The sequence below is a fragment of the Anneissia japonica genome, unplaced genomic scaffold (assembly GCF_011630105.1).
Source record: "Anneissia japonica isolate Jap-2015-1 unplaced genomic scaffold, ASM1163010v1 scaffold987_len1640505_cov201, whole genome shotgun sequence".
In the NCBI taxonomy this organism is placed as follows: Eukaryota; Metazoa; Echinodermata; class Crinoidea; order Comatulida; family Comatulidae; genus Anneissia; species Anneissia japonica.
The window spans coordinates 1,298,568-1,311,490 of record NW_022714175.1 but is presented as its reverse complement, the minus strand read 5'-3'; the positions used below and the strand labels follow the sequence as shown (position 1 = coordinate 1,311,490).

General features: G+C 33.5%; 1 protein-coding gene across 1 annotated transcript in view; it reads left to right on the top strand.

The window, feature by feature from the left end:
• The first annotated feature begins 1,446 nt into the window (after nucleotides 1-1,446).
• LOC117108930 (liprin-beta-1-like) overlaps nucleotides 1,447-12,923 on the top strand; it is a 64,074-nt gene continuing 52,597 nt past the window's right edge. Inside the window, exon 1 of the mRNA XM_033251111.1 lies at nucleotides 1,447-1,608. The gene's annotated coding sequence lies outside the window, so the exon portion shown is untranslated. The remainder of the gene's footprint in view (nucleotides 1,609-12,923) is intronic.

Sequence of the window (12,923 nt, the reverse complement as noted above, 5' to 3'; positions counted from 1 at the left end):
TAACTGTAGGCTCTACACCCATTCACACATCTTACATTTACTATATCATTTCTTAATTCCCCTCTAAATAGAGATATTAGAGACTACTTTTAAAGACGGTCTTTAATTACATTGATTCAAATTAGAGACCAAAGCTGCTAAAGACCACTTAAAACCCTGGTCCCAAAAAGGATTTTTAATTGGTGGTATGGAGGGAGACCTGTGATAGGATAGAGAAAAAGTGGTCCGCCCAAAGCCGGTGCGGTTCCGACGGCCCTGTGTAAACACACATAAGGCCTATCTGCTGTAATAACAATGGAAAAAATTTAACTGACCGTTTTCAAGAGGGGAAAATGAGAAAGTGTATCTGATTACCGGTATATATTTAAGGGGGATGGGGGAGGGGGAACCTTGAATTTTGAAGAACATAGTCATTAGACATCTAGCTCAAAAGTCGAGAAAGGTAATTTCCCGCCATCTAGAAATCAAAATTTTCCAGGGGGAGGACCCCCGGATCCCCTTTCATTTTTGGGAAACAACTAAAGCCTAAGCTCATCAATATTGTTCCTCTGCTTGAGTGTGCAAAATGAAATTATTCTGAACGAAATTGCGAATCCAATCGTTGAATTATATATATCAGAAACTTGGGTTTTAAAGGTGCTTTATAATAAGCAGGGGCGGATCCAGAAATGTCCAAAAGGGGGGGCCGGAAGCGGGGGCCGAAAGTTGGGCCGATTGAGACAACACTGTCGTACCGGGGGTCTGGGGCATGCCCCCGCGAAATTTTTGTGTTCTAGACGCCCGAACATAACATTTGAGGCATTCTGGGCTATCATTTTTTTCTTTTTCTCTCTTTTTTTTTTCCCCCCCCCCTAAATCCGCCCCTGATAAGAACAATATGAGGATGACAATGTTGAGGTTGAGCATGGCGGTGGTGGTGATGATGACGATGATGATGGTGGTGGTAGTGGTACCTAATAGTAATCATGATGAGGAAGGCGATGGTGATGATGATAATGTTAGTGATCATGGTAGTATTGACGTCCGGACGACGTAGAGTAGTAGACGACGAGATGAAGGTTATATTGATCCTCCTCCTGTGTTTTGGAGGAGTTCTTTTGTTGTTTTTTTTTTCTATTGTTGGGCTGCGGCTCCCCTTCTTGAAATTTTTGAAATTTAAGGCATGGTTTCACACAATTTTGTGGCTGCTACCGGGAGGAGGAGGTGAGAGTGTGTGTATGGATGGGGTGCGGGGGGTGGGGTGAATGTTTGGAGTCAAACATTGTAAATTTTATCGATCTATATATAGACTTTTTTCTATTTATAATAATCTGCACCTATGTTATAAAAGCTTTTGTCAAAATATGGCCTTTTCCAAATTTCTGATTTCGAGTTGCTCTTAAAGTATGGAAACAAAATATAAGATTACTGGTAGTATCACGTGACCACTTCCGCAATCATAAAAAATAGCCGAGTAGAGAAGATGGCGACTTACTGATGGAGAGCATGACTGTGTGAGAGGCGAAGGCAGAAATTCCAGGGAAGTTTAGGATATTTTAATCAGGAATAAATTAAGGGACCAAAACAATTCTTTCATTTCAAAGCCGGATATTATAATTCATTATAAAGGTAGGATTTGATGTAGTTTGTGCCTTATGCTGTTGGCGGCAACTGCCACCTCTCTGCATAATGACATCAAAAATTACCGGTGCGCCGGGCTAGCCTATAAAGTTTAGATGGGTCATTGAAAGTTTTTTGGCTGGCTGTGGGATGTGAGAGATGCAGGATGGCCTTTATGGGCCTACTTATATAGCGTACCAGTTTTCATCCCACCTCAAGATATTAATGCTAAAATGGGCTGAATCCATCCACGGTAATATTCACGTGGTTTTTGTTTTGGCTTGACCTAGAAACTGGTCGTCATTAGAAGAATTAAAGTGTTGATAAGATTGAGTTGATATTTTGATGACACCAGGGGTGTTTGGCCCTAGGCCTACTTACTAGGGGCCTAGTACATCTGTATCCGTGTGTGGAGGATGGGTGGGGGGATGGTGGGTGGAGAAGGGAATTAACACATTATTGTAGGGCTAGATTAGTTATATTTATAGGTTTGGTATATTTTGTTTCACTATAGTAGTATGTATGCCTATGGCATATTGATATTTTTTTGACATGCCGTAGTGTATTAATAAGAGAGCAGCAAGACTTAAGGTTAGCTTAGTTAGGGTAAAAGCCAGCTCCTCCACCAATCAACATCACAGATTTACATAAGGTTGTCGGAACAATGTCCACGGCCTATTTTGTTTGACTAGGCCTAGGGCCAAGTTGATAGATAAAAGTTAAAGTGGTGGGGTAGCCATAATCATATTTCATCAGTGTATTAAAGTTTTTCAAGAGCCACAGTCTTACTACTAGGCATAGGGCTGGTGAATATCAGGAGCCTCTTGAATCCATGTAATCTCTCGGTCTGGGGAATTTTGTTAATTCTCCTGAATAAAAAAAAAAAGAAGAACCTGCACCCCACTGACTTTATTTACAAGATTGTCCAAGCATTACTGACACCTTGAAAGATCACTTCAAATATGCTATTAATCAAATAGGCTTACAATATATTACCAAAGAAAACTTGGATTTTTAACATTTGTTGGGAAAAGGGCACCTTTCACATGCCCAACTGCCTCCTTTCTCCCAAGGGACCTGAGTATGTGTTGCATGTGCTTGATCCAGTGACCGGGGATAATAATGCTAAGTGCATTATCTAGGTCTCTACAATATGCGCTATATTAAGTCAACAATTATTATCCAAAATATAAAAATGTTGAAATAGATAATAATAATATACAATTGAAAATTTACATGCAATGATTAATTACCATTATAATTTGCTGATTGTTGATCATATTATTATACTGTAAAGTATGGCCTATAGCTTACTGAACTGAAGAACTACTACTACTGTAGTTCATCATCCACTGCCCTAGGAACTGTCCAGTTAACGGCATCATTTTATAGTGTAATTGCCTGTTGTGAACTGGTTTCCTCATGCTCAGTATGAAATTTAATTGCTGTAGAATCTAATTTAGAAGTTCATGTTTGTTGTGCTTAATTATGCATAATGTGGTACAGTACTGGAATAGGTACTCTTGTGGCCGCCGAATGTGGCTTTGAGGCATTTAACGGCTGATGCTTAAATGTTGGGGTCTGGTAACAGCCTATACAACCCAAATGTCTTGGTATGAGGCTGCTTGCCAGTGTTGAGTAGAAGGGTCCAGTTTGTGGTCGGAGTTGATGCTCCTTTTAATCTACACCCTTTTAATAGGTAATTTAAATGATTATTTAAAGGTACTTGTCTCTTGGTGAGGTACATTCATCAGGGTTTTCATTAAGGTTTAGTGTAGGAGGAGAATGAGTATGAGGTGCAGAAGAGTTTTTTTTTGGGGGGGGGGTCTGGGGCGTATCCCCCAGTGGGCTATAAAAGTAGCCGGTGAAAACCGTAGTAATTGGTTGAAATCGCCGGCTCTTAATGAAACCCTTGTCCATCATTCTTTTCACCCAAAGTACTTTTCACTCAGCATCCTCCCTCTCCCAAAAGGTGAAATAGGTGAAAATTTAAATGGCAAAGTGAACAATGCATCTTTAATTAATTATATGTTCCTTATCAGTTGCCTTTTTATTCTAGTAGTCATATTTATTACATGATGATAATGAAAGACATTGTTTATATTATTTCAATTTAAAATTAAGAAGAAAAAAATATTTCTTTTCCAATACAGACTCATAAAAATATATGATTGCTATCCTTTGCATATTTCCAGCTTTTAATTGGCTAGGGTAGTAACGTAAATCAATTTTTATAGATTTTTGTATTCTTTGTATGTCTCCTTGGAATTGGTAACATTTTTCCCAATGTTATAGAATGTTTATCATATTATTATTACAGAAAGCATATATTTCAATCATTTAAAATAATACCTTTTTCATTCCTACGAAAAGATTTCAAGCATTAAACTACTAAATGAGTACCCAACAAGTATTTTCAAAGTGTTGGTTCGAATCTCAATTTACTGTAGACAGTATCTTTTTGGAGGAAGTACTATATTCCAAATAATAAAACTTGTGTTACATTAAAACCTGATAAAATTTAAATATGATTATTAGATGTTGGTTTTTGTCTTCCTGTTGCATTATACATTCTGCTTTGCAAATATTTTAATTACAAACATTTAAAAAATATAAAGCTTTTAAATCCACATCGCAAAATTAATTATTTAATATTCAGTGTGTTGAAAAGTGGTACTTATGTTATTATTAACACAGTAGGGCCTATAATCATGTGTAAACTTGTATTGTATACTAACAGTAAATAGTTTGGTTATCTAGTCAAATATGCTCAGATATATTTCAGTATCCTAGTACTTCACTTTTAATAATGTAAATCTACTATGTAAACTTACAGTATGTCTACGTCATTAGAGTGGTTGAAGACACTCGGACTATCACAAACACTGCCTTTATATAACCACTTGCAGTTCATTAATCAACAATAAGTAGGTATGCACTTGAAAATCACCTCCCCATAATGAATATGAATTTGTTACTTTCCTTCTGTAAATTAATTATGCATGTTTGACAGAAACGACTTCAAAAGTTAACAACACTCAGTGAAAGAGGAAATACAGTAACAGATGCTAGGTATGTGATGTGGACTATCAATAGCAAATTTGTGAATGTTTTTGTGATATTTTTATTTGAACATGTATTAGATGTGTTCTTTGTTTATACTATTTGCTTTGTATTGATCAAATTTGGTAAAGCACCTTAAATAGTGTTTTATAATGCTATTTCTACCTAGTGATTTTTAGATTTTGCAGAATTTGTTTTTATTTATTTATTTATTTATTACATATTTTACAAACTGTTCGAAAGGAAACATTGGACTGAGGGCCCAACACAAAAGTGAGAACCTCTTGACATAAAATATAATACAATATAAAATATATAAAATCAGTACGGAACACCATGGTTAAAATTTGTTTTAATACATTAAAAATTACAATGAAAAAGAAAATAATAATAAATAATAATAAATTCATCTCATATTGTTTAAATCATTATTGTTGCTGTAAAATCATGGCTTAATCAAAGGTTTGTTTTGTTCTTGTTTGTTTTTTTATATATATAATTGGATTTTAAAAATACGATAAATGCTTGAAGAAGTGCCACGGCGCTTATGAACTTTTTGAAAGCTTCAGTCCGGCGCTTGTTTGAGAGCGGCGCTTATAAAAATATACTGGCATGGCATGCCGCACGTATTCCCCCAGTTCAGTAGGCTTGTCATTAGTCCCACGTCATCATAAATAAATTTTTATGAAGAAATGCTTTTGTCTTCATTGTGTTATTTATTCCTTTTTAACACTGTATTGTATTTAAAACCCTGTTTCTCAAAGTTTTTCATTACACACCAAGTAATATACTCTTTATTAAGTGGTGCAGCGCTTATTCGAGAGCGGTGCTTAACTTAAAATAAATTGGGTTTGGTGCGGCGCTTATTTAAGCATTTACAGTAAAAATAGTAGTTCTCTATTTGATTGAGATGCAGCTTTATATCTTAGTGCTCCTCATCATATCTTAGACATACCCACTAAATCATTATATAATTATAGAATGGTGGCAGTCATGTTCAATAGTCATGTGATCCCCACTTTAAACAGCCAGTATTCACATTTATCCTGGTTGTTTGAAAATGATCTTGTTTGAACGAGATATAGTTTGTCAGTCGTGTCCGGAGTGGGTAGATTTCAAGCTTTTGAAAGGAATCCACGATCCTTAGTAGAGAAAAACATTATTTTTTAAGCTGGTTTTGTCGCAGTTTGTGTCTCATGTGAGAATGCTTTTGTACCCAAATTTTTTAGCTGGATGATTATAATAAAGATAATAAAACATTTCCAGTAACTGGAAGTGTTTCTATCATTTTTTTCGCTGTAAAATGATGGGTAAACATTTGTTAAATACACTAATTCCTATGTTCAAGACACTAATTTCTAGGGTCAATAATTTTTATGTTACTTCAAATGGGCAAGTTAATTTCAAAATGATATTTATGATTTTGTTGGTATTTTCCATGGGACAGTGCATCTTTAATGTTAGTAAATTAATTAGTAAAGTTTGTTGTACAAGTTGGCTAGTTAGTTTGTGATATTGGCTTATGATGATAGTTTTGGAAGGACATTTTAAACTTTGAGATTTTATATTTTTAATGATTCTGTGTTACCATTCCCATTTTATTACAGTACCTGATGAAGACACATGCAATTCTCTTTTGATGATTTAAATGTGTTATCCACTTTTCTATTTGATCAAACTTCTGATCTTAACATATTTTACCTATTATTTTTAATTAAGGTATGTTTTACTATACTTTTTTTATGTGATTTGTGGATGCACCTTTTTGTTTAACGTGTGCCTCTGTTTTAAAAAGAAGTTCCAATAAATTATTATTATATGCAAGTCATTGAATATATATTAATTACAGATTCTAAATTATCTTTCTAACTTTTAATACTGAAGATATTAATGAATTGTGGAGCACTCTTTGAAATGGATTAATCCATTTCCAGATAGGGGTATTTTTGAATGTGGATTAAATCTTTTTAAGAAACAAGTTCCATTCCTAATAGATGATTTATTATCATTATTATTATTAATATTATTATAATTATTATCTTCCTAAAGCTGAATGTTTTCAATTTAAGTTGCATTGTTCATTAATTTGACAGGTGGCATTTTCTCCTCGGAGAATAACAATGTAAGTTCTCCAAGTATGGTGTAATGAAATAGGCAATATTACTAAGTCTTCAAGGATTAAACACCACATTTAACATGTATGGAGAAGAAAAATATGTACAGATGGCCTACCATCCTTTAATTGCTACATTTCTTCAGTTTCTTTCCTTTGTCTTATCTCGAAAACATCTATTGATTGATTGGCCATCTCCCAAATGCATGGAATCAGTGTAGCATTACAGTAAGCTAACAGATATTATGTTATTTTATATGAAATCATTTTTGTGCATAATCTATTGTTACCAATGTGCATTTATGTTAAGAGGTATTGTCTATATATTGTAAAATCTAAAATATTTAGTAGTTTCTCTTTCTGACTTTCAATAGAATCATGAAAATTAATTTTAAAATAAAGGCATTTCAAGTTTTAATTTCTTATTTGATGTTACCTGCTTTTAGTATTTTGTTTAGTTCTGATGGTATATCTTCAAAAAATGTCATTCTCGCAATGCTTTACAGAACGCTAGGATAAATTTACACTACAACAGCAATTTGTATATTAATAATTAATTTTTATTATTTAGAAGTATAGTTATAAAAAAATTATTCTTAATAGAATGCTTAACCTACCAAACAATGATTAAAGCCCTCAAAATATACATTATTTATTTTTTTTAAATTTTTTTTATACTGGGAAAAACCTGTTCAGTAGCATATCTACATTAGAAATATATCAACTACTGTAAAAAAATATAGAAGATCTGAAAAAAATGCTGACTTACTGGCATTGCTGGTGGATGTATGTTGAAGCCCACCAACCAAGCTTAGACACTGCGCAGTTTGAGCTTAATTTCACAATTGGTAATGATTATCTAAGAATGATCAATCCTTTAACTGTTATGAAAAAGAAATGTTTCTGAGTACATTGATCAATTGCATTGGTAAGACAAACATGCAATTTGATATGCTAGGCTATGTTAGCAGTTTATAAAATAGGCTTCCAGTGGGAGCATGTGTCTGTTGCCTTATACTGTATTATGTTTACTATATTGTCTTCATGGGGATTCAGTTTGAGAAGTTCATAATCGTTTACTTCTGCACACAGCGTTTTAGTTTCAGGCGTTTAGGTAAAACCAAAGAGTTAACATCTCTGGGGTTATGTTGTTGAAAAATGCAATCCTATTATTATGGCATCCTTCAAAAGACAGTAAAAGATGTTTGTATCGAAATATGTGCTGCATCTCTGTGATGCATGTTCAAGTTTTGAATGTAATTTTGTTTGAGTTTCAAACTCTATTCGATTTCTAATAAGGCGCCCCCTACCTCGTAGTAGTAGGACCCATCATGTACCTCCACTGGATTTACTCACTCTTACAGGGTTAACTGCCAGGCGATAACATAGTGTCTATGCCCCCCGTAGACACAAAAACAACATTATAATATGTTCCATCAACAAAGTACTTGAATAATGTTGAATTAACATGCAATAGAACTTTTTGTCCACACAGTGCCTGTTTTTAGAATGAAGGACAGTACCCACAGGCAAGAGGAATTTTGGGATATCTCTTTATAAATGAGAAAAATGAATCTCTCCTATTTCATTGGTTAATATTTGCTGGTATTGTATTGTTTATAAGTCCTGTATAAAATGCATTTGTTTTGATTGAACCCAGCTAACTGAATACCACCAAACCACGACTGCTACTAGTAAGATGAGTGTCTAGCACTTCTACTGATTTCCGAGTGTATAATTTTAAAGTCAGTGGATATTTACGCGGCATTTGAGATAATTAATGAGGGCGCCTTTCAATCGTGACCTTAATGATTGGAAACTTCAAGCCAGCAGAAAGTATGCACATTCAAATTTTAAAACATATCTCTGTCATTAGGTCACTTGCTATAGGTATATTAAGAACTCATTAGTTGTGATTGGTCATTTTATAATTGATGTTTTTTATGCCTACTGTATGTTATTTAATTATTCCATGTTTGCAATCGTAGTTCATTACTTAGTAGGTATTATATTTCTTCATGTGATTAGTAATTTGTAGGTTGCAGAAGAAAAGAGTAGCTTGAGAAAGCGTGGGTATAATTTACGTCTAGGCAATACCCAAAGGGTACTTGAAATGGTTTATTATTTCTGTATATTGTCACTTCTAGATGCTAAATCACTGTACCATCTCCATTTAACAGAATAAGATTGAACCATCAATTAAAGAAATTGGAGATTTCATTTCCCATGACACGTTCATGTACAAATATTTTGAGAGTATTTTTAGTTTGTCCTTTCTGTAATCTACTGTTTAGCGAACAGTACATTCTAAGTTGGTCAACACACGCAGTGACATTTGACACAATATTCATAGTCTACTTCTTGAATACATACCTGGATAAACCGAAAAATTGCCTATTCTTTCTCACACATGAGAACACCCCTCGAAAAATAATAGAACAGTTTTAATGACCAATTAATTATTTTTTAATTCATTGAAACAAATCTTGACGATCCAGTCTGTGATGCACTTTCCAGTAGGTTGTAACAAGATTAGGGTTTGAAGCCTTAATGCATGTTCTAATTTAGTTTAGTGCGATAGTGAGTATAGACTTTCAAAAAAGTTAACATTATGATTTCACGGATTGATTAACTTTTTATACCGGCATACAAAACTGACACTTTAGTATTGGGGTTATCTTCTGCAGTATCCATACATTTCCAAAATCCCATCTGAAGAATACCTAAAGTGTGGAGCTTTTGAGAGTTTCTAGACCCTCTCTTTCACCTTACCTCTTGACTCACTTGAGGCACCTAGATGGTCATTGGGGGCCAAGTAGTTTTCTCGCTACCCTGATGAAATACAAATACATTGGTCAGTAATCCATACAAACCCAAAAGTTGTTGTATTCAATTTTCTTTGTTTTGAATTTATTAGTATTATTAATTACTAGTATATTATGTTTTAAATTTATTAGTATTAATAATATATTACTTGCATACCTACTGCACTACTAGTACAACAGAACTCTAATTTAGATTTATTCAGAACACAAGAATTAGAATAATAGCAATTGTTAAGTAATTGTTATTACCGAGAATCATAAATCAGCCCCAGGGTTTAGTTATTGATTGAACATGTCATTCAACTTTTCTTGCTAATTACCTAATTGAAATAAAGTACAGCTGATTAGGCAAATTAATAGGAAGGTTTGTCAAGTACTTTTGTATTGTTCTGGATTATTGTAGCAGTTTAGACATAAAATTAATGTTATTAGATACTATGATTAATTTCACTTTTCTGTTTGAAGACATAAAAAACATAAATGCATGATTCAGACATTTCTTTTATAAAAATTAAATAGAACTAAATGTAAAATATGTCTTGACTTTTTGTATAATTTCTGTATAAAAGAAAAATGTCCTTGTTATTGTTTTATACTAAATAGGCCTAAGTAAGAGTGAGATACGTTATTTAAAAAAATTGTAATTGTATTATATATAGCCTAGGCTAATATTAACATCATTTTGAAATATCAGTTGTATACATTACAAAAATATAATATAATATAATATTTAAAATTATTTACAAAGCAAAATAGAAAAAAAAATTTACGAAATTTCCAATCCTTGCTTTCATCATCATGGCTTCTTGAATGTGTTCCTTGTTTCTGTTCCCATCCTCACGGCTCATTGAATCTGCTCCTACTTCTATTCGCATGCTTTCAACGGCAATGTTTTTACCAAACGGAAGACAAAGGACTTTATTGTTGCTAATCGAACATCATGATCATATATCACACCTAATTACGTTTGGCTTTCTGCAATTAATGCAAGGTATTTTAAACTTGCAAAGCTAAGGAATTGGAAGCTTAGGCTTGCATCTAGGGTATTTGCCATTAGATAGTAAAAGACCTCACCAACAATATTTGTGATGGTTAATTTTCTCTCAAAATACAACATTTTTTGTCAATTAATTTTGAAATTTTATGACATGGTTGACAATTTTTGAAGATTTCTGATAGTTTTCTTCTTTCAATATTTATTGACATTGTATAACATTAGAAATACAGTGAGAAAAGTCAGATTGAAAAACTTAACTGAAATGAGACTACAAACTAGCTTGAGTGCCCTAAACGGGTGATATCACAGAGTTTGTCAGGGGAAGATCCAGTAGGAGATAGGGACAACAGGTATCCCTCCCCCAAATTTTTCCCCTAAATTTTAAAAATTTCAATGCTTATCAATGTTATGTGCTAGTCACTTATCTATTCTGAAATTGTTGTCCCCTTTCTCCTTTACCCTTCTCCCCCTCCCCCTCCCCATTTGAAAAATTCTGGATCTTTCCCCTGTTTGCGTACAGGCTTCGTAAAAGTCATTGAAAGGCACTCTACATTTTTACATTTTTTTAAATGATTAGGCGAGACTTTATATACCTTATTTGATGACAATTTCAAATAAAAATATTAATTTTATTCTTGGGTAATTAGTGTACCCGCCACTAGGAAAAAATGGAGATTTTAGAAAAAAAAAGTTTTTCTATATTTTTATTATGCCCGCTGCTGCCTTGAAATCTCTAGAAATAAGAATTCCCAATTTCTGTTCCTAATTATAAAGCATTTTACCATCCCATTACTATAGTGTTTTCATCTACAAGTAAAATTTTATTTTATTTTCTCCTCCGTCTGGATGATTTTGGCAAAATATTTAAGAAAACAAAACTTTATTTTTATTTATTTTTTTTCCGTCCTCTGATCTTAAAAAAAAAAAAAAATAAGTTAGCAAAACAAGGTATGAAAAAAAGTCTTCCCTTACTTCTGTACACCATTGTACTACTTTGTTGAATATGAATTTTATTAGGGTGAACGTTTTGAAAAATAGTCTGAAACAGTCAAGCATTTGAACAGGAAATGATCGATGTGACATCATGTCTATGCATTGTATTTATTCCACTGTCAAAATCCTAAAGGAATAATTTTAGAAAAATAGTCACTGTATCATATCCTGCTATTGATACTGACCCGGTTATTTTTTATTTTTTAGGTGGCAGGTGCATGAATCGCTCATAATTATTTACACTCAAATCTGTTGCAAGTATCAAAATTATTTTATTCATTATAAAACATTGATTTCACGAAACATGAATATTATATTTCAGAGTTCAAAGGCAAAACCTAGTTATTGTATACTTAGTTGAGCTGGACCTGGGCTGCATAGTTTGGACTTCTTGTGTGGGCTTAGCTATGATGTAGGCAATGAGTGAAATTAATAGTAGAGCATCCCAATAATTGACAAGATTAGATTTGAAAGAATAAAAAAAATCTTAATTACATTGCCTGCTTTCCAAGTTCTTGCCTCATGTAAAACACATGCATTTTGGATTAAGAGACAGCATGTAATTATCTCGCAAGTTTCATGTCAGATTTAGATCGACATCATCTAAAGAAAGAAAAAAAAAAAAAAAAAAGGAATAATACAGAAAAATTTAGTGTGTATTATCTTTAGACAAAAACCTGCCCCAGATATCTTGCTGTGTATTTGATCATTGTCAGATTAAAACATTTCAATGTAACAAACAACTACATACAGATTCATCAGACAGGTCTAGCATCGCTAATGTCTCTCACTGGAAATTGGTAATTAAATCATTGTGACGATGCTATATGTTTTATGTACTGAGGGATATTATTATACAGTGTCAGTGACACCACTTCTGGTTATGGATTGCCTACAGAATTTTTCCCAAGGGGAAACATTATAGTGTGATACTTTACCAACATACTGTAGCCTAATTGTTCTGGTACAAAGACCAAATGCATTGATGAGCAGAGAAATCAAGTTGGAAGCCATCGTTTGAGATACTGCAAGCGCACACACAAGTTATTTTTTAACAGGAGGTACCGCAAGTATTAAGCTTTTCCACACTGCTCATTTGCATTTCATAGTCGTCGATACATCATAGCTAAGTGGCTATTTGCCGTGACCAAGTGTTTTGTTTTGCCGGGAATGATGGATAGATCATTGGTAACGCAATCAATTATGAAATTATGATGTACACACAACTAAATTGAGCCCTCTCGTCACCAGGTCGGGGATTTAATTGATCACTGAGTGACTCTCGCTACGGTCAATCACTACCCTTGGGATCAAAGGTAGGAAGTTACTGCTA